At 36.5% G+C, this 24,730-nt stretch overlaps 1 protein-coding gene across 5 annotated transcripts in view; it reads right to left on the minus strand.

Moving 5' to 3' along the window:
• LOC306855829 (cell adhesion molecule 1-like) overlaps positions 1-24,730 on the minus strand; it is a 353,210-nt gene that overhangs the window by 252,620 nt on the left and 75,860 nt on the right. The gene's annotated exons all lie outside the window — the stretch shown is intronic.

Raw genomic sequence — 24,730 nt, forward strand, 5'->3', positions numbered from 1 at the left:
AAGAAGAGAATGTTAGAACTGTTTTGTCCTTACAATTGAAGTCAATGGGGTCCAAAGCAACACTGGACCAACTGACTTCCATTGTTTGGACAAAAAAACAAAACACTGAAACCAAGTCCTTCTGTTGTTTGGAACAACAGAAGCGTGAATAAAAGACAAGTTTCATTTTTGGGTGAACTATATATCTACATTTTACAACATTTTTCTTCACTATTTTGCTGATTAAGACAGTGAAAAGAATCAGGACACAACATAAGCCTGGTCTAATATGAGCACCAAGACACAACGTGTCTGAACAACGGCTGATAACCTCTAGGCTTCTGCTCCATAAAGCTTTTTGAGACTATAAAAAGACCAATTCGTCAAGCCTATTTGACTCTGTAAGATGTAAATCTACACTACGTGCCTCAAACTTCCTTACCGTCAGCAGTCTTTCACACTTCCGCTTGGGAAAAAAATGATGCAGCACTGGCATTGTTGTACATTATGCATGCTTCAGACTCCTCCATCACATCCACCGAGATCAGTTTCACAGATTTAAACATCTCCACCAGCAAACAAACACACGCTCACACACATGCACACACGGGAGCTAAGAGGTTAGGTCAGGATAACATTTACAATCCGTAATAATAACATAGGCTAGCTGGCACTTTAATCACCCTTGAACTCATCTTAGCCCGGCCTTATTGCAGTTATTACAGAGGTAATTCCAGCCATTGCTGAGAATCTTTAGATTTCATTTAAGACTTTTGGGATGATGCTGAGCAGTGACAATGGCTATCCATCTTTCTAAACACTCCTAATCTTAACGGAGGATCCCAGCCTCCGATTGTGCCGTTGATGGATAGCTCTCTGTTTCCCCCCCTCCTTTCATCCGGTCCGAGGAGTTTCTGCTATCACAGCAAGCGAGACAAGCAGCCAGGCGAACATCCTGGAGAGACTGTGGCTTTAAATGTGTTGGTCTGTAAGGTCCTAAATAAAGCTTACTGTTAAACAGAATGTGGTTTTAGAAATGTTTTGGATAACATTCATCATAATTCTGAAATTTAAAGAATTGAATCTTTTGTCGTTTTTACATTTATGACAGGAACATCACAACATGCCACCTGAAGAATGTATCTGATAAATATTTTATATATGTTTACATAGTTATACTCTTTTATACAAAGAATTATTTTATATAAGAATTATCTAAAGTCTTTAATATTTATATTTTAAATATTGTTCAACAGTTTCAAACATGGCTTACCCAGTGATATTTATAATGTAGACCTTTTAACAAGGCTTTTAAAACTGCTTTCAATACCTTCAAATAAGTCTCAACAAACTGCTTTTCTAGCTTTAAAATCTGCTATATCTCCAACTACTTTCCTTTGAATTTCAATTTATTTGAAATGGTGATGGCGCAGTGGATAAGACACATGCCTTTGGTGTGAGAGGCCCGGGTTCGAATCCACTGTGAGACACCAATGTGTCCCTGAGCAAGACACTTAACCCCTAGTTGCTCCAGAGGCGTGCGACCTGTCATATATAGCAATTGTAAGTCGCTTTGGATAAAAGCGTCAGCTAAATGAATAAATGTAAATGAATTCTAATAATGTAATATTTGAATTCTACTTATATTTAAATTTGAATTGCAATTCTTATTTGCTACCTCAATTCAAATTCACATGTTTTATTATCAACAAAATGTTGCTTCTGTTGTACAAGAATTTCACCTAAATTCAGTTGTCACTATATTAATATTTTAAGAGTTAATCCCAAATCCCATGAATCAGTCACCACATAAATAACCAAACTGTGTGTAGAGAATGTGATAAAGCATGAAAAAAATAATTATAAACTGCAATGTGCACATGGCCACAAAGAACATATTTTGTTTGAATTGAAATGCAGTTATTACTCTACTTTACACTTATATTTGTGAAAGGTTGATGTTTTCTTGGTCACTAAAAAAAATTGTATATGCACTCATCTGTAAATACAGCAATCTGTCAAAATACAGCAAATTCCCTCTTTTCTGTCTCTGGAAAAAAAAAATCCTACTGCAACTACATTTGAAACGGCAGTAATGAAGTACTTTAAAACTTCATGGAAACGTTTTTCCCCCTCCTTTACCCTTCCTCCTCAATTGAATGCGGGAAGCTTTTAGTCATGCCTCGCAGAACAGATTTGATTGGAGAAGTTTTGGCCTTTAGTCATTCATGGCTTCCACAAGGGAATGGTGGATTTTAAAGGTAACACTGTCATGAATTGCAGTCACACAGGCTGAGAGGCACGACACTTATCCCATGGGTCCACCATCAGGCTGTCTTTGATACGGAGATGTCGAGCCCTGTTCTACAGCGTTTAAGAAATTTAAAAACCACTGACGTCTTAACTACAACAGAGAAAAATGCACCTTATTCAAATGGAGTGTGTGCACTCTGGATGCATACGCATTTAGTATGTTGTATCTAAAGTGAGCGATATGGAGAATCACAACAAACAACATTTTTTTGAATTTTATGCAACCAGGATGCCTAAGGGAAGAGAGAAGAGGCTGAGAGTGTATTTCTTCTAGTCTACCGAGTGTTGTCAGCCTGTCATCTACACTAAACCATCACAGTCAGATTATAAGGCAACTATCTCCACCCTTCTAGGCAGGACCTTATTCATACCGGGAGAGACCCAGACAAGGGGAAAACGAGCTTAACTGCTCAGGATTCAAGGTAAACATCTCACATCCCCTCTGGATTTAAGGCAAAGCTGGCAGTTTTTGTTCTGAGGTGTCCCTGTAAACAGTGCTAGATTAAATGTGGATGGTTAATGAAAGGAAACTCATTCATTCTTCCCAGAGTGGGATCTGAGTGGATGTGGATAAGAATCATGGCTTGGACTCTGATATACAGTAGTCCAAGATATTAGTCAAATAGATGACAATTTTATCTAAAATAATACCGCCTAGAACAGCCTAGTTTAAATAGCAGGTCCAACCTTGATTAAAGTCCAGTTTATTAACCACTAGGCTACACCATTCTTACTACTAAAAATGAGACCTGGAAAATGTCAGAAAAAGGGCTGAAATTTCAGTTAAAACTAGTTTTCAATTTGTAAAAGTTTTTTACAATTCATAATTTATCATATGGAAGTTAAACTAGTCATACTAAAAGTCAAATTATAATTCCGACACCAAGGCCACAAGTCAAGTGCAATACATCATTTTGCATTTTCAAAAAAAGTATTTTACAGAGTTTCAAGGTCCAAGGCTTGATATGTCCACCTCTTCAAACGTTTGAAATGCCACATGCTTTGAACTTTTTACAGATGGTTAAAAGTACATTCTGATATTTCAATTACTGACCTTTTTTCTCAAGTGTGAGAAACACCCCCACTGATGCATGAAGGCCTATTTTCAATGAGTAACGGCCTCCCAGAATCTCTTTTTAAAGCGCATCGCTGCGGCTCAGGTGACATTGTTTACCCGCCATTGAGAGAACTTTGAAAGGATGTTTACTGTCAGTGTGTGGTACTGTGCAGTCATTAAAGAATTAAAGCAAGCTTCAATGCCTAAGGAATTAATAGATAAATGTTTCCACGACTAAATAAACAGACACACAAATCCATCAACCATCAGAGACCTCCTGTCATCTTTCACTGTAAGCCAAACATCTCATCTGTAATTAACTCATTTTGGGACAACATGACAGGGAAAAAGAAGAAAAAAAAATCGCAAATATTAAATGAAAGCAAAATAACTCAAGTAGATAAAGTCGCAATGGAAAGTTTAGGCATCGGTAATTTTGCATAGTTTAATTAGTTAATTTAAATGAACCTATTAGTGAGCACATCCTTTTTCAGCCAAATAAATAAATATCCAAACTAAAATGGCTATAGTTCATGAACTGATTGGACTACTGGTATAATTGTGGCCTGTTTTGAAAGTAGACACTGGGGAGTTTGTTATCCAAAAATCGGAATAAATTAAGAGCAGAGAGCAAAATAGCAGAAAAGCTCAAATTTACTGAAAAAGCACACAACAATTTATTTGCATTAAATACATATATATTTTTGAGCTACATAAACCAGTGAATATAATCAAGCAGGAATCTCAGACCTTTCTAATGAAGAAACTAAAAATTACACCAATATTACAATTCTGGCAGACATTAATTTAATATAACATAAATGTTGTATGCTATAAATCAGAAACAAGAAAACTCTACAATTAGCCAATAACCAGCATGGTTCCAAAATAGTCTGCATTCCTGTTAGAAAGAAGTGAGTGACAGATGTAAATAGACTTTGGACTAGAAAGTGAGATCTTGCACTTCAACAGGTTAAAAAATTAATTAAACACAAACTATATTAATATCTGGAAAAGTAAAGCTATTGCATAAAAATAACACCGGTTTATTACATGCACAACAGTCCCAAACTTCATTGAAGATTTGAAGCACGGTGTAAATATTAGTAAATGAGGAAAAATTTGACAGGAACACTCTCTCTCTCTCATCTGAATGGTGAAAGTAGTCAAAATGCATTACAATCAGTTTCTTGTTGATGCACCTGCAGAGGTGCAATTTAACCAGGAGGCCTCGGCTCTGCAGGAAGGCTGAGGAGGAGTGGGGGGGTAATGAGCTCAGTGCAATTCTCTCATTATCACCATGTCTGTTCTCCCATCTCCATCCTCGCATGCTAAACTGTCTCACCCATCAATCATCTTTATGGTCTATGGGGGGATTCATTAGGCCTGTTATACTTGCAGATGGAGTCAAAGATGAGATCCCCCACATTCAGATGACGTTTTGGGAGGGCAGAGGGGAGAAAAACAGGTTATTTTGACACGTGGAACATACGCCTAAACATCTATTTAGCTGCTGTGGCTGCTGGAGAGGAAGTGCAGATGCACAAGGTCTGTAAATAACAAATGGCTCAAAATGCTAAATTACTGTTAGGCATCCTGGTGATTTGGAGACATTTAATAGGAATGTTAAAGCTAATTATTTTCTCATTTCTCCATCCCTTGAACCAGACCCCCAAATCCCCCTGCTAGCCACTACTTTAACTGAACAAGGTTTGATTTTGAATTTGGATTTTGTTTATAAGAAATGTCTGAATAACCGATTTAGGGTGTCCTATGTGCTTTGGTGTGGTTGTTTGGAAGTCTGGCATATGAAATAAAAGTATGAAAAATAATTTCTTTTAATGAATTTATTAACTCTTTAGACAATTTTTTTTTTTAAGTGTTTGCATGTGTGTTTTTTTGTTGTATCATATTTGATACATCAGGGTCATATTTGTGAAGGTGAAAAAAAAATAATAATTATTGAGCCCAAACTAAGCAAAAATATGCAATTTGGTGCAGTTGTTGATATTTATACAGCCAAATTTCTTTTATAAAATTCTGATAGCTTGTAATGTAAATCAATTAGATCTTTATGACAGTTATTAAGATAAACCATATTTAGACTACTTACAAAAAATGCATAAACTATAAATATCAAGTGTCACACTATATCGCACAGTAATATGTCTTAGCAAATTTATATTTAAATGTTTAGTTTTATGATCAAATCACTGTAGTTTAGAGCTGTCAAAAAAAAATTAGAATTTCGAATATTCGTTGAATTTAAAAAACAAATCCACATTCGAATGCAAAAACGTTGCAATCAATCGCCATTTACAGATACCATTAATGAGAAGTGCCGTAAACTGAATCCCACCTGTCACAATAAATCAGTCAATTCTCTTATAAAACGGTAATTTTTTTTTCATGGTAAACCCTAAAAATAGTTCAATCCAAAAGTATTGTTTAGTATAAAACATAAAAGCAGAAAAGCTTTCGATTCATTATATGATGAGCTGTTTCCTCTAAAAAGCTGTTTATTCAGCGTAGTGAAGCCTTTCCTCCATTGACATCCAATCAAACAAAAATCAAAACAAAAAAAAACCTTTCTGTTAGCATTACCCGTTACGCTTTTTGGGCTATTGGTTGCAGGCTTGCCTTCTAGTCCCTTACGAAAAATAGGTTTTTTCAAGTGTGCTATTAGTATACTTCTTTTAAACTAAATAGGAAAGTATACCTTTAGTCTACCTTTTATGTACTTCTCAGAAATGGGCTTTATATACTTCTCTGAAATATACTTAAAATGACATTTAAGTATACTTGACTTATACTAAAAAGTCTAAATATATTTGAGCTATACTTGTGCTCCTAGAGTCTGTGTTTTCATTGTTATATGATAGGGGGCGCTAGTACACATCTTCTGTACAGAATAAAAAAAAAAAAAAAACACAAGTGAAGAAGAAACCGAAACAACAGATGCTTCCAACACGATAAATCTAACACGATCATCAGACATAAAACAGCATCAAAACTGTGTAACATTATGGAATAAAATATTGATCAATGAAGAAGTAATAATGACTGTCAAGCTTTGGGGTGTTGATCGACTCCATATACCTTTTGATTATCATTCTGAATTCAATTCATAGTCTTTTTTCAGCTTTTTGTTCAAAATGTTGTTTATTTCTCAAGTGTTTAAAAAAGGAATCCATGAAGCTAGAATAAAATGTTTTTGTTTACAAGCAAATACCCTGTTCTTTCTATTGATGTTTTGTATGTTCAGATATTCATATAACAAAATATATACAAATTAATACCTAAATAGGGACATAGTAGTATACTTCAAGTATGATGAAAAGTTCACTTAAAAAAAAAACATGAATACTTGCAGTATAAAACTAGTAGTTCAATGAGACTATACTTCAAAGTATACTAACAATGCTACTACAAGTATTTAATTAGTAAATTATCAGTATACCTATAAGTTCACTTTTAGTATAGTTGCAGTACAAGCTAAAAACTTTGATGTAAACTAGTTGTGTACACAAAGTTTTCTACTGTTATACTTAAAGAATACTTAAAAGTATATTTTTAAATACTAGAAAGTGGGCCAATTTAGTCCCAAGGAGTATTGAAATAGTACACTTACGAGTATACTACTAGTACATAGATATTTGTATTCTTACTACATAAAGTATACTTTAAAATATAGTTGAACTTTACTTAAGTAGGCTATACTTAATAAAATAAACTTGAAATATACTACTTTTTGGTAAGGGGTGGCTTTGGCCGCATGTTTAGAAAGCCATTCAAATTCATGTAAGTACAACGTTTAAAAAACATGTCTCGAGACTTTATGGCAGTTTTCATATATATATATATATATATATATATATATATATATATACATATACATACACACACAGAAGCAGATATATATATATGGTTTAGAAACAATATTTTAAACATTATGCACTTTTTTCAAAGACAGTCGTGTTATTTTATTGCTTTGAATAATATTTTGCTCGATGCGCCCTCTTGTGGCCTCAGGAGAGAAGCCAAAAGCTTTTTCCCCCTAATTGAAATTATGCCTGTTAAATTTGAATATTCGAATATTGATAATATTTAAGTACAAAATTATAATTTAGTTTTTCATCCATTTTGACGGGTGTACTGTAGTTGGGGGCAAACTAAATAATGTAATGCAACACAATGGTAATTAATTTGAGAGAAATAAAAAGAATCGCTCCTCAAAAGCCTGATGTATAATATAATACTCACATTTTAACATGGTTTTAAAAATCTGTAAAGATTTCACAATAAAAAAAAAAGCATGTACTACAACCTGAAAGTGGACCATTTTAGAATTATAATAAAAGGCATTTTACTTGCTAAAAATGATCAATTACATGATAGAATGCACATAGAAGATTATAAACAACAGTTTTTTTTTGTTTTTAGAAAAGTTGATCATATTCGATAATTAAGAGCCCTTAGAAATTAGTAGGCTTTAAAGTGGTAATTGTAAAAAAAACTATAATTTTGCCTTGACAAAAAAAACAAACAAAAAAAAACAAACGTATATTTATTTAACAATAAATCCCAAATAAATAAATAGCCTAAGGACCAGTTAAAAATGATGAACATCTAAAATACTGCACATTATTTTTTAAAAACAAAAACAAAATACATTGTATTCTGCTGTGATGGATTTAATTCTGCCGTGGTTAACAATGACAGTGATTGTAGTAGAATGAATCTGCAATGGTCATGTAACCTTATTTTAGGAGCCTTGTCTCAGACAGCCCTGATCTAATATGATATAACAAGGCTGTCGCACTAACATTTTGGCTAGCATCTCAAAGGGTGTTATGCAACACAATGAGCACACAGAAGCCGCTCCAACTTCAAAGATACATCTCCACCAGATCCTAAAAATATCCGAAAAATTCATTTCATATACAGGTATATGTATATGTATGTATGCATGTATGTATATATATATATATATATATATATATATATATATAGAATATATACAGAAACAGAAGGGCCAGATTGCTGGTCCATTCCCAACCCACTCGTACTCATTTCCTGATATTTATTTCATGGTGGTAATGAGCATAGTGCTTGTGATCAGAACAGTGCTGAACACAACAAGCTTTACAGTAGGTGGCAGAGATCTGGCCAGCTTTTACATGTGGAAGTTAAATATGGAAACAGATGGGGTGTATTCTCAAAAGTGGCAAAAAAGAGCAGTGCACTGAGACAAATTCAAATGAGACAATAACTGTCTTTAAAAAAATAAAACTAAACCTGCATTAAATGACAAAAATAAAATGACTTTTAAAGTAACAATACAATGTACGGAAAAAAATTGTAACGATTAATTGTGCAGCTCTAATGTAAACACTGCAAAATGTTTTTCAAGGATATTGTCACGTTCTCGCAAGACCAGTCGGATCACGCGAGACACACATGATCGAGAGATCTCGTGCCACGAGATTAGAGGCTGACAATTTTTCGGGAATCCCGCGGGATGGGAAACAAAAGGCTTGTTTGAGATGAGCAAAATCTGCGCAGAACCGATCACCGGTGATCAGCGCGAGATGCATGCCGGTTAGAAATCCGCAAGGCGCACGTGTCGGATTCTGCAGTTGAGCGCAGTTTCTCTCCACCAACTGCGCTGATCAAAAGCATCATGGGAAACGACTTGCTGACGACACAGCTTAATGCTCATTGGCTGCGAATGTCAGCTGATATTTTTTTCCCTTAATCCTAAGAAGTCCATTAGCTATAGCCTAATACTATTTACTTTTTCTATAGTAATTTATTAGTAATTAGGACATGTGCTTTATTTATTTACCCTTTTATTTTTATTTTCTTGGTTTGAAGTCCTGTTAGTTGTAATTTTCTCTTTATGTATTGTATGCTGGTTTTAATTTTGTACATTTACATTATTGTACAACATTATTCCAAATTAGTCAATCCATCCTACATGCATGCATAGGCTACATCTAATGTGACGGTTTTGCAATTAGGCCTCATGTTTGTGTGTTTTTATCTGAGATCTTTATCTGGGTATGTCTTATTTCAGGAGTGCAGTAAACAAAGCCCACACATGCATGCTAATTTCTTAATTTAAAATGTGTTTTTGTTTCATATTAATTTTGAATAATAATTTGCTGTACACACTTTTCCTAATCATTAACCATGAAATTCAAATTTACATTAAGGTGACAAACAATTGTTTAATATATTTATATGGAATATGTTTCATGTAAAAACGGGATAGTTCACCCAAAGATTTTTTTTTTGGGTAAACTGTCCCTTAAGTAGGATACACATAATTAACTTAGGTTAATCAGCTGTGCCATATCCCACTCTGAAATGTTTAACCCATAATTAGGGATAACAGTGTAAATTTAGTGCAGCATCTGTGTGCTCCTCATTTCTCATTATGGCTTTGATTATAAAAGGCATCCACAAAGTGCGATAAAGAACGCAATCTCTTCCATTGCTGACGTTTTCAGTCCAACAACACAACGAGATTCAGGAAGTGTCCGGCTTGCCTGCACTTTTTTCACTCCTCCCCTCACTGCAGCCGCCTACTCTCGACTAAATTACAGGCGAGGCAAGGCGCATCTCAAACAAGCCTAAAATCGCTACAAATCACGTGATTGTGACGGGACAGAAAAAAATAGGTGCGTTCGACTTGAAGCACGGCTACAGATGGCAATCAACGAGAGTAGCCGCTTGCAGTCAAGGGCGGAGTTGAAAACGGATATGTCAAGCCAGACAATAGGCTTGTTTGAGATGCGCCTTGCCATCTGAAAGATGTATGTAGGCTGCTCAATATGATGTTAACCTAGAGAAATGTGCGCTATTGAAGTGTTTGTGTGGAGAGTGGAAGCTGCAGGACAGGCGCCGGTGCGCTCACTTGCTCTTAAAATCTCCGTAATTTTTGGTCATACAGATAAAAGTAGCCTAATACACAGGGGCGGCGTTTCCGTATAACAGAGTATGGCAGTTGCCATACCCTAGCCCAGTCAGGTGTGCTGTGAAAAATTATCCAAACTTCATATCTCCATTATAATTTGTTATTATTATTTTAAATCAGATGGTTTTAAAAAAAATTAACCAATAAGCAGTAAAAAGAGCTTGTCAGTAAAACTTCGTAACTTCACCCCGCCTGCATTCGGATTGACACGCCGCACACAGCCTGGAGGAGACCGATCTCCGCTTTTTCGCAATGAAAGGGTAAATATGATGTTTGAATAGTACAGCGTTTTCTTTACTCAAACACTATGTAAAGGCTAATGTTTTTGTGTGCTTGAAGAGCGGAGAAGTAGGTTTTGCCGTCTAGCCAATATACTTTTGTACGTTTTAAATATCCTGTGCATAAGTGCTTAATTTGAGATTTTGACTAAGTGTATTAAACAACAAGAAAATCTAAGCGCCCATATAGCTACAATAAACGTTATAAAGCCTGTAAAAGTTGATGAAAGCATATAATGCGATGCACTTGCTGCCCGTTCTAATGACAGGCAAAACACTCCATCTCCGGCATTTGCTGGTCAAAAACCTTGTTAACTCCATTTGAACTTGAATTTCATAAAGTGCAGTAAGTGCACTGATCAGTAAAGTCTGATACAATACCAACGCTGACGACGCAGTGTTGTTTAATTAAGTCCTTGGACTTAATTAGTCCTTGTTAAAAACAGAACATACGATCATTAGCCAAAAGTCAAAGCAGCAAAGTTCATGGCTGATTGACCCTTTTAGCAGTAGTAATTAATAATGACATTGGGTCTGGCATCTGGACCCTAGAGTCGATTGTGTTTCTAAGTCAATCACTCAGGACCCCAGTCCTTTCACTCGGCAGCTTGGCTGTCGTCTCCTGAGCTTTCTGCCTGCACTAATGGGCCAACCTTGTAGTCACCAAGTCATAATCCTATCAATAATAAAACAGGAGGTGCATCTGTGAAAGCGCATCCCTCTTCGTCGCCACTTTCCATTTTCTCAAATAAGCTTCTCTGAACCGCCCATCCACCTTGAGCATCCCCCTCTAATAAGAATAATCTCTCGCTCTCTCTCTCTCTCACACTCTTCTCAGCCAAAAGAGCTCTTTAATTGTGTGTGAAGGAGCTTTTTGCCAGCTTTGGTTTTATGCAGCTTTACTTAAACATTTTCTGCATGAGGTACCAAAGGAACCTTGGATAGCATCTAGCAACCTCATAAAAATCTGGAGCTCTAAAGTTCATCCATTTTAACAGCCAAAACAAAGACATTTCCAATGTTAATGTGAACAAATAGCCGTTAATGAGCACAGGGGCTCTTCAGATCATTTTATACGTGTTCTATTCAAATCATATAAAGTAAAACTTAATGATCTTGTAAATGTTTCATGCGTCACTGATCGAATGGTATTATAACACTTGGGTTTTCACAATTCAGTTAATCTTAGAAAAATTCATACATAATGCATGATTGTTTTGAGTAAATTGTTTTACATTTTAATTTCACACACACGTTTATTTTATTTTTTATTTTTGAATTAATTAGTAAACTCAAGTATTTCAACATTTCCAACTGATTTTTTTTATATAATTAAAGCTATTTTAATTAAAATAAATGAATCAATAAACTGTCAAATTTTTTATAAGTTAAATAATAATTGAGTACTTGGTCTTCAACGGGGGGTCCATGAACCAAACCGGTTGAATAGTTGAAACAAATACAAGAGAAATTTCATGATATTTGATGTACACAGAGTGCTTGGCAACAGAACCATCCGTTAAAATGGCATCCACAGCGATGCACACCATCGTGATAGGTGTCCCTCGAGCCTTTTTGAAATTCTGGCCAGGTGATATCTTTCTCTCCATCCATTCTCACAAAGGGTGAGCAATCACACTCTGCGAAGAATAAACATCCCTACCTTTCTTTGTTGCCACTGTTTAGACAGAGAGAGCCTAGGACAAGCACAATGGAAGTCAAATGTCTTTTGCACTCACCGAGACGAAGCACTGTTACTATCAGCCCTGCCATCACCATCCCTGGATCTGAGAACACTGGGAGTCATTATAGAACCAAGGGTAGCCTAATAGACTGACTGACAGATATGAACTTTCAAAGACCTAAGGGGCGAGGAAGAAATCAAAAGGATGGCAGAACAATGCAGTTCGCCTGCACGGATTTTGAAGGAGAGCAATTGGATGGCGATCCACAATGCCCAAGCTGTGGAAAAACAGCCTTTATTGCAGACTACACACTGGAACATGGCTGATTTGTTGTGTTAGATTTTGAGAAAGCCATTGACACTTGTCTCAAGACAGCAAACGGATGGTCAATAGAGCATAGAAGACAAGAAAAAGAAGGAAGAAGGAAGCATATATAACATTACAATGATCAGGGTAAATTGTACTTATTTTGGCTTCTTTGGGAAACAAGTAAATGTAGCTTCTGAGGGGCAAAATGAAAAAAATTATAATAACTGTATCTTTAAAACAATATTTAATCTTTTTCTAAAATATTTAAAAGAAAAATATATACATCATCCTACTGTTCAAAAGTCTAATAGAATAGAATAAGTTGGCCAAACAAGAAACAAAAATTATTATTAAAATATATCATAAATATTATCAATGGCATTTCTCAAACTATGAAAATGTTGATAAATTTACAGATTAAAGAGGGTTTTACTTTACAACAAATAGAAAAGAATAAAAATAAATCTTGATTAACTAGTCATCCCCACTAACTGACTACCTCTGCTGAATGACTAGTTGACCATCATGACCCATCCTGAGTAATAAAGCTCAGCTAAAACATGACACCATCAATCTGGCTGAGATTCGGCTCCAGCAGGTTACCAAGCATGCCGTTCAATTAGCTGGAGAGCACACACTCTTCCGGGCCCAAATGAAAGCAGACTGTGGTGCATTAGGGGCACTTGCTCTCCATCTGTGAGACAGAACAGAGATGCATACGCAGTGATGAGGAAAGGCTCCGGTGGCTGAGAGGGGCCTCTCTGGTGCCCAGCTTTTACGCTCAGCTGTTTCCATGCTAATTGCCCAACAAACAGAAGGGCTCAAGCCTCGCCCTTGCACACACCAGGGCCCAAAGTGAGGCGGGCGATTTATAGTGCCTGTCTCACTGATGGCACCAGTGTTTGACAGCAGTCCATTAACCACTGCGGAAAGGTTCAAAACTGCTACCACCAATGTTCTCCATTCCCACTGGGGCTCCTCTGAGATGTGGAATGCTGTAAATACTACCGACACATGCTAATGAGAACCACTAAAGTTTAAACAGCTAATGTCAGCTTTTCTTCACATTTAGGTCCTGCTCAAGTTGTAGAGAATGAGCTAGTGCTAAAAAATCAATAGGAATGTGATGTTGGCCTATATTCTCATGTGTACTGTATGTCCAGGAGAGCAACTTGGATTCAGAGCAGTGAAATTTCACCAGGAAAAATTACAATGATTGTTCCCCCACCCCCAATAATATTTGTAATTTTAATTGAACATAACAAGATATACCTGTCAGTCACAAGGCCCGTCACAATCGTGTTCATGCAAATCAGCTGTGCCGATGCTGCCTAATGGAAAATGACAGATTCTCTGTACCTCTGATAAGCAACATCACAAACAACTCTATAAACTGTGTTCCAAGATCCCTGGAGCACAGTGGCGCATGATACTATTATGAGGTAGTAATAAACATTAGCACCAGACCTGTGGTTAGTCCCGCAGGAGATGAGATAAGGCCATGGACACCAATGTTTAGCAACAGAGACCTCATATTAAATTTATAGATCATTACTGCAGCTAATAGCAAACAGTAGTGACTCACAGCTACGGCTAAATCTGTGTCCAATGACCTTGTATTCTCAGTTTATAGATTCAAAGAGCTCTAAACTGGCCAGTTTGATGGCACATACCATCTGATGCTAAGACATTCATCAAACTTAAGATGCTATAGTATAAACAATAAATAAACAAAAGACATTTAGAATTTACTCAATACTTTACTCAACTTTTCAATATTAAAAATCATAGTTTAATTTCAGTTACCAAAAGAAATAAAATGTTAAAAAGTTTCAACTTCAGAAAGAGAGAGACTAACAAATCTATTAGTTTAATGTATTAGGTTCTTTTTTAACTTGAATGTAAATGGATTAAATTGGATCAATTTTAATTGGATCTAAAACGGACTTAAATTAAAATCTATGAATTTAATGAAAGTTAATGAAAGTTAATGAAAATGCATACATACACTCTTAATAACATGTTACGCTTAATATAATGCTAGATATAATAAACCTTATCATGATATTTATATTTCACTCATGCCACCCACCTCTACATCTAGAGAACCTTAATAATCAAGGTCTCTTAGCACGCCATGTTTGGTTGAGAAAAAAAATATGACTTATGGAAATATTGTACATTTTATTATGACTTATGCTGCTAAAAATACAACTACTGCATATGGGCCTGACCATATGCACATAGATTAACTGCTTAATATGTTCTAGGACACATTATCAGCAGATGTGTTGATGCAAGGCATTCATTTTTTGCCAAGTAAGGGTGCAGTTCATGGATTTGCGTATCTAATGACAAATTGAGTGAAATTTTCTCCTTCAAATGCTTAAATCATTATTTCACTAGGATGGTTTGACTCTGCTTAGTGACTTAATGTTTCTAAGCCTGCAGGTGAACCAAAACCTTTTTTTTTTTTTTCACAAAAAAAATAAAAAATTAAATTTTGTCAGGGCTTTCTGTGAGTTTTTTTTTTTTTTTGCCTGTTTTGCCCAAAACATTTTTAAAATCTGTAGACAGAACAAGGTCCATCTTATCAGAGCAAACAAACAGCAGTCTAAAATGAAATCGAACAGCTGTCCTAGCAAGGGCAACAACCCCACTGCACTGTCCGCATGGCTGTTTTCCTCCATCTGCTTCACGGCACATAATCATAGGACTCTTAACAGGCCTTTTAGTGCTGTTTTGACTGACAGCGTCCTGATTAAAACAAGCTTGCACATGTTGAGACAACTCCCCAGACCAATTACAAAGGACCAGCTTATTATTATAGCTCCCCCATTTTTTTTCACCAACTTCATCTTTTCAAACAAATTTGGGCCGTATCCCCCTGAGATGTCTGCATATATATGCTGGTTGCTTCACTTTCGTTTGAAAACCACTTCTGAAACCGTATTCCCAAAACATTCATTTGTGTCAGCATCTGTTTTTGTTATCTGCCGCGTTCTAAATGATTCTCTGCATTTGATCCCTGTGTCCTAATAAAAGTGGATGCTGCCAGACAAATACTCCTTTAGGGTACTATAAACTGAGAAGTCGATACATCAGGTGAGGTTCAAATTTGCACAAGATGACAGAGATGAAGGAGGGCTTGAGGGAAATAAATGACAGGAGAAACCAGGTCAGACCTGACAGGTCAGAAATAGCCACTGTCCTCCCCAAAGCTCCCGGCGTTTATCACAGAAGACTGGTCAAGACTTCCGAGGGGCGAGTCAAGTAGATTATCCTAAGAAAAAAGCTCAAGCATATTCATGCCACCGTGCACGTCTGAGAAGGTAGATTCGAGCGAAGACGGACGTAAAAGAGGCGCCTGCTGATTCTTCTGCCTGCAGACGTCTACGACATGAAGAGAGATAGAGCTGTCTGGAGCTCCACTGCGCCACTTGTGCTGCCAAAAGACATGAAACAATGGATGATATGTTTAATGAATGTTCCCTTTGATATGCCTCTTCTTTGACATCAATAAACGTTTCGACGTAGGTCATCTTGCCATCGTCAGAGAAACTCAGAACTGCTGTGTCCAGCGCTATGCTCATTCCACGGTCTGCTAAATCTTTTAAAGAGCACCTCAATCTGGGAAAATCCCAAATTGATAATGACTTAGCATTTTATAGCCTGTTAATATAGAGAAGAGCCATTCATTCTCCCTGTTAACTCACTAGCCTCACTTCTAAAACTTATTACCCTTTTGAAAGTTAAAAGCCAGCCTGGGTAATAAACGAAAGCACTTGCACATGTTGGGGTCTGTTCGAGCGGAGCAGGAGCATTCGTTTGCACTTTCGAGCAGCAGGGACGTGATGCTGATTTTCAAAATGTAGGCCCTCCAGAAACTTCAAGGCAACCCTCGTGTTCAATCTTTGATGTCATCGGAGCATGTTATTTAAGGCACGCTAGTCTGGGGATTCGTTGATGCTATATTTTTACATCAAGTTGGCTAGGTTTGCCGTTATATAACTGCTGCTTGTGACTCAGTGAGGGAGGAATACCATAGAACACCTTGATGAAGGAGACAAGCTGAATATCACAGGTGGCTGGAACCGCGGGGGCTGCCCAAATCTCCATTACTGACCCTGCAGTGCAAGGCAGCAGAAGGGAGGATGCAGAGAGGAGCGCAATATGGCTGCTTTATTTTCACCTGGCCACACAGTTTGACCCCTGCCAACGTGTCAGCCCTCAGGAAGAGCTTAAAAATAATTAAGAAGCTCATAGTGTGGCCATGGAGGACGTGGTCTTCCCTATTTCTGCATTTAAAGCAATAGTTCAACAAAAAAAGGACAATATTGCAATCATTTGCTCACCCTCATGTCATTCAGTCATTTTTATTTTTTTTCTGTGGAGCACAAAAGATATTTCAAAGAATTTCAACTGTTTTTGTCAGTACAATAAAAGTCAGTGGGGTTCTAAATCAGTGGTTCAATCTTTTTGACTTGCTGGTCACCCGTTTAATTATATTTGAATTATTTTAATATAATAACAATAAATTATTAATTTGGCTAGAGAACCACTGTCCTCAACAACAATGGACTGGAATGGATTTTTAATGGACAAAAAAAAATCTCCTTTTGTGTTCCACAGTGTAAATAACAGACTTTTTACTTTTAGGTTAACTGTCCCTTTAAGCAATTTTTCACACATTAGGCTACATATCAGCATTCGTGTTCAATTAGATTAGAATGAACTGTTACACAACGTAATGTACAAATAATGGAACACTTTTTGCTTTTATTAACGCCATGTTCAAGAATGTTGTAACTGATTTTTTTCATTTTGTTTGCAGGTCCTGGTCTGAGAATGTGTCATGCCTGGAGCTGCATGCCTGTACAAGCACTGAAAGCATGTGTACAGTTGAAGAGCATGAAGCTTTTCTCAGATGTTCATCTGGCTGATCTATGGTTAATGCAGCTGCCACGAGCAAAGCTTTTGACTGGCGACCTGCACTCGCCATGCAGAGAAGAGAAGGGTGAGGAATCAGGGTCTCTACATCTCTTGCTGCTGACCGGCATCCTACGCACACACCCTTCACCCACTGTGCACAGGTGGCCGGTTCATTTCAGTCTTGCACACCTTATCTCTCCAAACAGGGCATAAGCTGTGTACCAAAAACACACATACATAGGCTACATTGTGCACAAACAGCACAAAAATGTAAAAAAATATAATTCAAATCAAAACAATTCACGTCGATTTTGTTTTTTATATTGAAGTCAGCACTTGTCCATACAATGAAAGTAAATGAGACCAAGGATGACAAAGTTCCAAAATGACCAAAAAATACCATAAAGATCATTAATACAGTACATGCAACTTGTTATATTGAAAACTTCATGAAGGCATATGATAGCTCTGTGCAAAAAAACAGATCAAAATTTAAGCTTCCTCTATGCTATAGCTCTTAAAGGATAGTTCACCATAAATGAAAATTCTGTTTAATCACTTCATGGCATTCCAAACCTGTATGACTGACTTTCTTCTACGGAACACTAAAGATAATATTTTGAAGAATGTTGGTATCCACAACATTCTTCAAAATAAGTTTTTTGCTAGTTAAGCTAGATTTGGTTACCATTGACTTCCAATCTCTGAAAAAAATTGATGTTTCTCAAACTATTTCAACTATTAAAACTACTATCTACTATTTTAGTTATTTTATGTACAACGGAAGAACGTCATACAGGGTTGGAACTACATGAAGGTGAATAAATGATAACAGAATTTGTTTACTCATTTTGGGGTGAAATATCCCTTTAAATCACATTTGTGTAACTTTGAAAATGAGCTGAATAGCAATTGTTGCAAAATTCTGGGAATTTTCAAGACTGGAAACTTTCCATGGGAATTAATGGGAATGTAAGGGAATTAATGGGAATTAATGGTAATAAAACAGAACTTAGCAAAATTGCAGGAACAGGGAATGTAATGTAGTTGATAAAAAAATTCTTGCAACATAATCTTGGTTAAAACAACCAGATTTAATGCAATTTCCGTTTAATTTCTACCCTACACATTGCTCATTGCTTTCTGTGATGCAAAGCTGAATTTTGAACATTATTACGCCAGTCTTCAGTGTCACATGATTCTTCAGAAATCATTCTAATATGCTTATTTATTATCAATTTTGGAAACGGTTTGCAATTTTGCTTGATTATTTTTATTTATTTATTTAAAAAAAAAAATCAGGATTCTTTGATGAATAAAGAGTTTTAAAAAAGGACGCATTTATTTAAAATAGAAATCCTTTTTTAACAATACACACTACCATTCAAAAGTTTGGGGTCAAAAGAGTATCTTTTCTCTTTTTTAAAAATAAATTAATACTTAAACAAGGTTGTGGTAAATTAATAAAAAGTAGTAGTAAAGACTTATATTGTTAATAAAGATTTCTATTTTCAATAAACACTGTTCATAAGTTTCATACATCTTCATAAATCTAAATAAATAAGGTTCATAAATCCTGAAAAAAGCATCACAGATTCCCCACAAAAAATCCAAAAATGTCATTTTTAAAATTTGTATTAGTTTGCATGCATGTGAGCCTATGATCCTATGTTTGTATATGATACAGTTTTATAAATTTCCCCAAATTTTCAATTAATTCCGTAAATTCCCATTAATTCCTGGTAAGTTTCAAACTTGGAATATTTCCAAAATTCCCCGGACGAACTTCCCATGGAAAGATTCTGGAAAATTCCAGGAAATTTACCGGACATTTTCCGCCCCTTTGCAACCCTAGTTACAATCATTACCGTTTTCTCTCACACAAAGTTGTTGTATGGGTAAGAATACTTGAAATGAAGTGCATGTGTAATATGTACTATTTTTATGATGCTCTGTTCTCTTCAATACAATGAAACTGAAGTTCCAGGATGGCAAAAAGAAGACAGAAAATGGTGCTTAATATCTTTGGATTGTGTTCTATGGAAGAAAGAAAATCATTCCAGTTCATGAAGGCACAAACGTTATTTTTCAGCAAACTGTTCCTTTAACATGCATTTAACTGACTAAATCTGCAATCAAAACATCTCAGCTTTTATGACCCCACATTCAGACCCCTGGTAACAGTTAGAGACACCTAAATGTGCTCCTCATATGCTCAGATTGGTCGTTTTTGCAACACAATGTAAGATAATTTGATTACTATGGCAGCACATAAATAATTAATTTAGTAGAGCTTCAGAATTTTTCGTGTGTCAAAAGGCTCCTCTAATTAAAAGAACACTATTATTATCTCATCATTAAATTGACAAAATAAACATCAATCTTTACAGTTTCAAAACTGGATGGCACATGCCATTGCGAAAAACTAAATTACAATGATTAACCTTATTTTAAAGTCTCAAACAACTCCCAACTTTTGAGGAATAAAAGCTGATTTCATCTCAATCTGAGAAGCAGCAACGTCACTGTCACCTGCTTCTTGAGTCAAGACACGCACTCAACGGTTGGAAAACACCCTCATCGCTCCCTACTGACACTCAAAGGTTTGATTAAAGAAAAAATACACTGAATGACTGTCGAAAGTATGTTCAATCATGGTTTAATAAGCCACTACATCACATGTATAATGACCATAAAAGAATTCCCCGTGAGCCAATCGACAGTTTTCAATAGAGCTCAGCAAGAGCACATTACTTCTAGTAAATCTTTGAGGTTTCTTCACAAGAATGCACATAACGTCCCACTGAGGCGTTGTTCAATGGTCTGTAAGACCCAAGGGTCGTCTGGAAAGCCCACACAAAAGCACATTCGCTAGCCTCCTCCAGCACTCCATATTTAAGATACTGAATCAAGCTACAATTCGATAACAAGTACAACATGTTGCAAGTGACCACTAGGGACTCATATTCGGCACAACCATGGCTTTCAGAAAGAAACTCAAGGAGATTAGGGCCCGAACAAACTTCAATGTCACGGCCCCCTGCTAATTCATCTGAACCTGCTTGATGCAACACTTAATCTCTTTATTCTCACCTGGACGGAGGGAACAGCTGACAACAGATGCCCAAAGACGAGCACTCAGGCATGTCGCAGATATTGGAAACAAAAGTTTAAAAGAAAACAATTGTGTTACATTCTGTTGCATCAGATGGCAGTGAGGCTCGGTCGGAGTTGCTATAGAATGCATCATCCCTAAACTACCACCACTTCAAACATCAGAAAAAACAATGTTCCTGCGTGATTCATCTTTCTGGCATAAACATTTCTGCGCTTTGAAAAAGTAACTGTGCGGCAGGCAGAGAAAAACGGGTGGGAGCAGGCGGGGATAGCGCTAAGCCACACAACTCGACTGGATTAAAAAGGCTGTGTTCTGAAGGTGCGTCATAAAGAAAGATCTACACAGAAACCGGGTCAAACTGGAGGACTTTTGTGCGATGACAACGCTTTGTGTGAGAGCATGAGACGAGCCCCTCCATCCTGAATACTGATTAATGATTTCATGCTTCAAAAAAAACAGTAAAAAGTCAATATCTGTGTTAAATATCGATTTTTCGCCGGAATTGTTTGACCATAATTTAACTTCTATAATTTATCAGTGGCTTGAACGTTGCCAGGTTGAATGTCACAGCTCGATATTCTTTTATTAAAAACATACCTGTTTTCTGACAAAACACATCCATATATACTTTAATTAACTACTTTGAGAAGATGCATTTAACTGATGTACTTCCTAGGGCTGTAACGTCCCAGTCGATTAGTCGATTAATTGGTCGATACGGTCTGGTTCGACCAAAATTCTGATTTTTTGCCGCGCTCATTTCATCAGTTTGGCCGCGCTAATTTCATCAGGTGGAAAGCACTAATTGCTAATGGGGGTGTTTTCAGAGCACCCCTGTTTCACAGGTAACAGTCTGTTTTCAGAACACCCCCATTGTTTTCACTTTTTTTGGATTAGCCCAACCCACTGGAGAAGAGAGACAGATAAGTAGGCTTTAGAAGGTTTGATGCTGAATATTATTTATTTAATAATAAGCTAGTGGACTCAGCGGTTTGGAACACATATCAATATACATCAGTCCTATTCTAACATGTCAACAACAAAAAAATCGACAGTGTGGCAGCATTTTGTTAAACTTAATAACGGGAAAAAGGTTGAATGCAAAGTTTGCAAGCAACAGTTTGCCTTCCACAACTCGATGACAAACATGACGTATCATCTGAAAGCGGTAAGCTAACTTGTCTGCGTTAGGTTGCCCTGTCTGTTTTTGAGTAGGCTACATGAACATATCAGAATTGGCATATTTCAATATTTTAGTGTAATAATCGTTTTATAACTGCAGGCGCACACATCCGTAATGACGGTAGAATCCCCCAGACAAACCCATTTTTTATTTGGAATGCGCAATTGCGCTGTGCCCACTGTTTGTGTTAGTTTTGAGCCTAAGATGCTTTATTTTTCAGTTATGCACTTTATTTGGTTTCTGCTCTTGTTTGTTTAATAAATATTCTTTTTTTATTAAAGTGGACGCGCCTTTTGTGTTTATTAAGAGTAAAAGCTTTAAGTCTATTCGTGTCTCAGCCGCGAAGCTGAGCTCTTATGTTCAGCCTCGCTCTGTGCGAGCTGCGCAGAGCGGCTGAAATGATAAGTGTCTGACAGTTATACTTATAACATATGACAAAAATAATTTTCTAAATTATGTTGCACATTCCTCAAAAGTTCTTGTGATATCACTAGTTGACAACATAGTACTGTTTTCAGAAATCACAGGCTATGATATTGCGCAGGTGCACGTGATGCACCGCTGTCAGAGACGACAGACTCGTGTGTCAGACTCATTTCAGTGCAAAATAATTAGGTCAAAAACAATTTAATATACTGCAAATAGCCTATTAGTTTTTTATGTTTATTTATAATTAATTTAGGCAGACAACAAGGCTACCAAGTACTGAGCACAGCGCGTATCTAATTAATGTAACGTACGTTTTTTTTTTCTCCACAACGTCATTTTTAGTCGATTTTTAGTCGAAAGTTTCAGGACTTCAGTCGACCAAGATTTTCTTTGGTTGATTACAGCCCTAGTACTTCCTGTACTTCCATTTAACTGATGTATTCAACTGATGTATTCCATTTAACTGATGTATTCCAAATGTACTTCCTGTACTTCCATTTAACTGATGTATTCCAAATTAAAAGCCTAATTATTTGTGAAAATGTAACAGTAAAATTAAAAATGGTGATAAGGTCATTAATATTATTGGAAGGCAAATAACTTAAGTGTTGCAATATGCTTGAAGTAGGGATAATATAATATAATATAACCCATCGTTCTTGTTTGTTTGTTTTATATGCACATATAAAAGAAGGTCCCATACAGTAATGCTTTAAGCACATCGGTTTTTGTTTGTTTGTTTGTTTGTTTATGATTGAGCAGTGACCATTAAGGTACAAATGTGTTAAGCTTGTAATATGTATCACTGTCATCTAATGCAACACATTTCCCACACGTTAAGGCTTTTTTCTTCTCTCTGATAGAAAATGGAATAGAAATAGTTCCCTATTTAACAAAAAGTACAGTATTTTAAATACATCTTCTCAAATCAGTCAAATAAAATTGTGTTTCAAACAATGTTTCATGCATAAAAGTACTAGGCAAGTAAAAGACTCAATCACTTGCACTTATGTGCTCAATCTCAAAACATTCTCATTTAATTCCTTCATTTTAGCCTTTCAATAAACTGATGGTTAAAATGATCCATATGATCTCAAAGCCTCACAACTCCCATTTATATAAGGATAAATGAAAAAACAAGAGAGATGGAGAGCGAGAAAGAAGAGGAGCAGGAGAGAAAGAGATAGACCATGCTGTGACACAAGCTCTGTTTCCTGTCATGTGGCGATGGTTCAGTGTATTTTTAAAACTCTCCTGCCAATGAATCACCTCAGTGGTCATTTCTCAGGGGCATGCACAGGGTCTGCATCCACTGCTTGGACAAGGAACAGAGCCAAATATCGCCATATCGAGAAAGAGAGAGAGAGAGACATTAATAAATCAGCCTGTTCTTTCATGACTGACATTCTACATACTGCATACATCAAGAGCTACTGGATTACCCTTTGAGTAGAAGAAAACACTCAAACTGAAGCTTGCTTAGCAGACAGCTGCATATGGCCACCATATGCTTCTTAGTATATGAAGACAGCTTGAGCTACTTTGGTCACACATTTCAGGTAATTCCAGCCATTTGAAGAAATCCAAACGCATTTTGAGGGTCTATGTTAACAAAGAAATATCTGCCTTGCGTCAATGTGCTTAGGGCAGTTAGCAACCTGTGGTAACATCTGGAGTCCGCTCCAGGAAAGGGCCAGATTGCAGTTTACGATTCTTAGAGAGCAAGCCATTGTTGGCACTGTCATTACCTGAGCTAACAAACTGGGAAAACAGAGGCAGTTTGTACCGACAGACTGTTTACTGTTAGCATCCTGATGCTCATATAGACATTAAAAGTGTAGCAGACGCTTGAAGCACTCTGGGAAAATGACCACAATGCACATGTTATATAACCTACACTTTTAATACTTTTTCAACAACTTCATAACCAAAATGCAACATGCTTTTACTTAATCAAAGATGTACACACAAGTCAGAAACTCAGAGCTCCCAATAGGAATTTTTAATGGGAATGCCCCCTCAACTCGGGTCAATGCATCAACAATAAGTGAAACAGTAGTAATATATTGTCGATAAGCACTTTTATTTGTCTCAGTAAACTCAGTAGTGCACACAGTACCATCCAACCTCTATCTGTGGAGATGAGTTTTTATTGACTGTTTTGCTAACAGTTTAAGTACATGGAATGCAGCACGACATTCCTCATAGTGGTTCAACTGTAAATGGCATTAACTATAAAGAAAATCTATAGACATGGTGGTCACAAGTCATGTGATGCAGAGAGATACAAGAGCCTGTTTCAAAATGGCAATGAAGAGTCAAGCTAATTTTGTTCTCAAAGTCTAAAACAATTCCACTATATTCTTAGCTATGATAAACGATTGGCTTGACTTTATGCAGATGAACTTCAATAATCTGTTTCATGAGTCACTCACTGACCATAAAATGGACATCCTTTAAAGTTT

This window comes from Barbus barbus, assembly GCF_936440315.1.
Source record: "Barbus barbus genome assembly, chromosome: 36".
Lineage (NCBI taxonomy): Eukaryota > Metazoa > Chordata > Actinopteri > Cypriniformes > Cyprinidae > Barbus > Barbus barbus.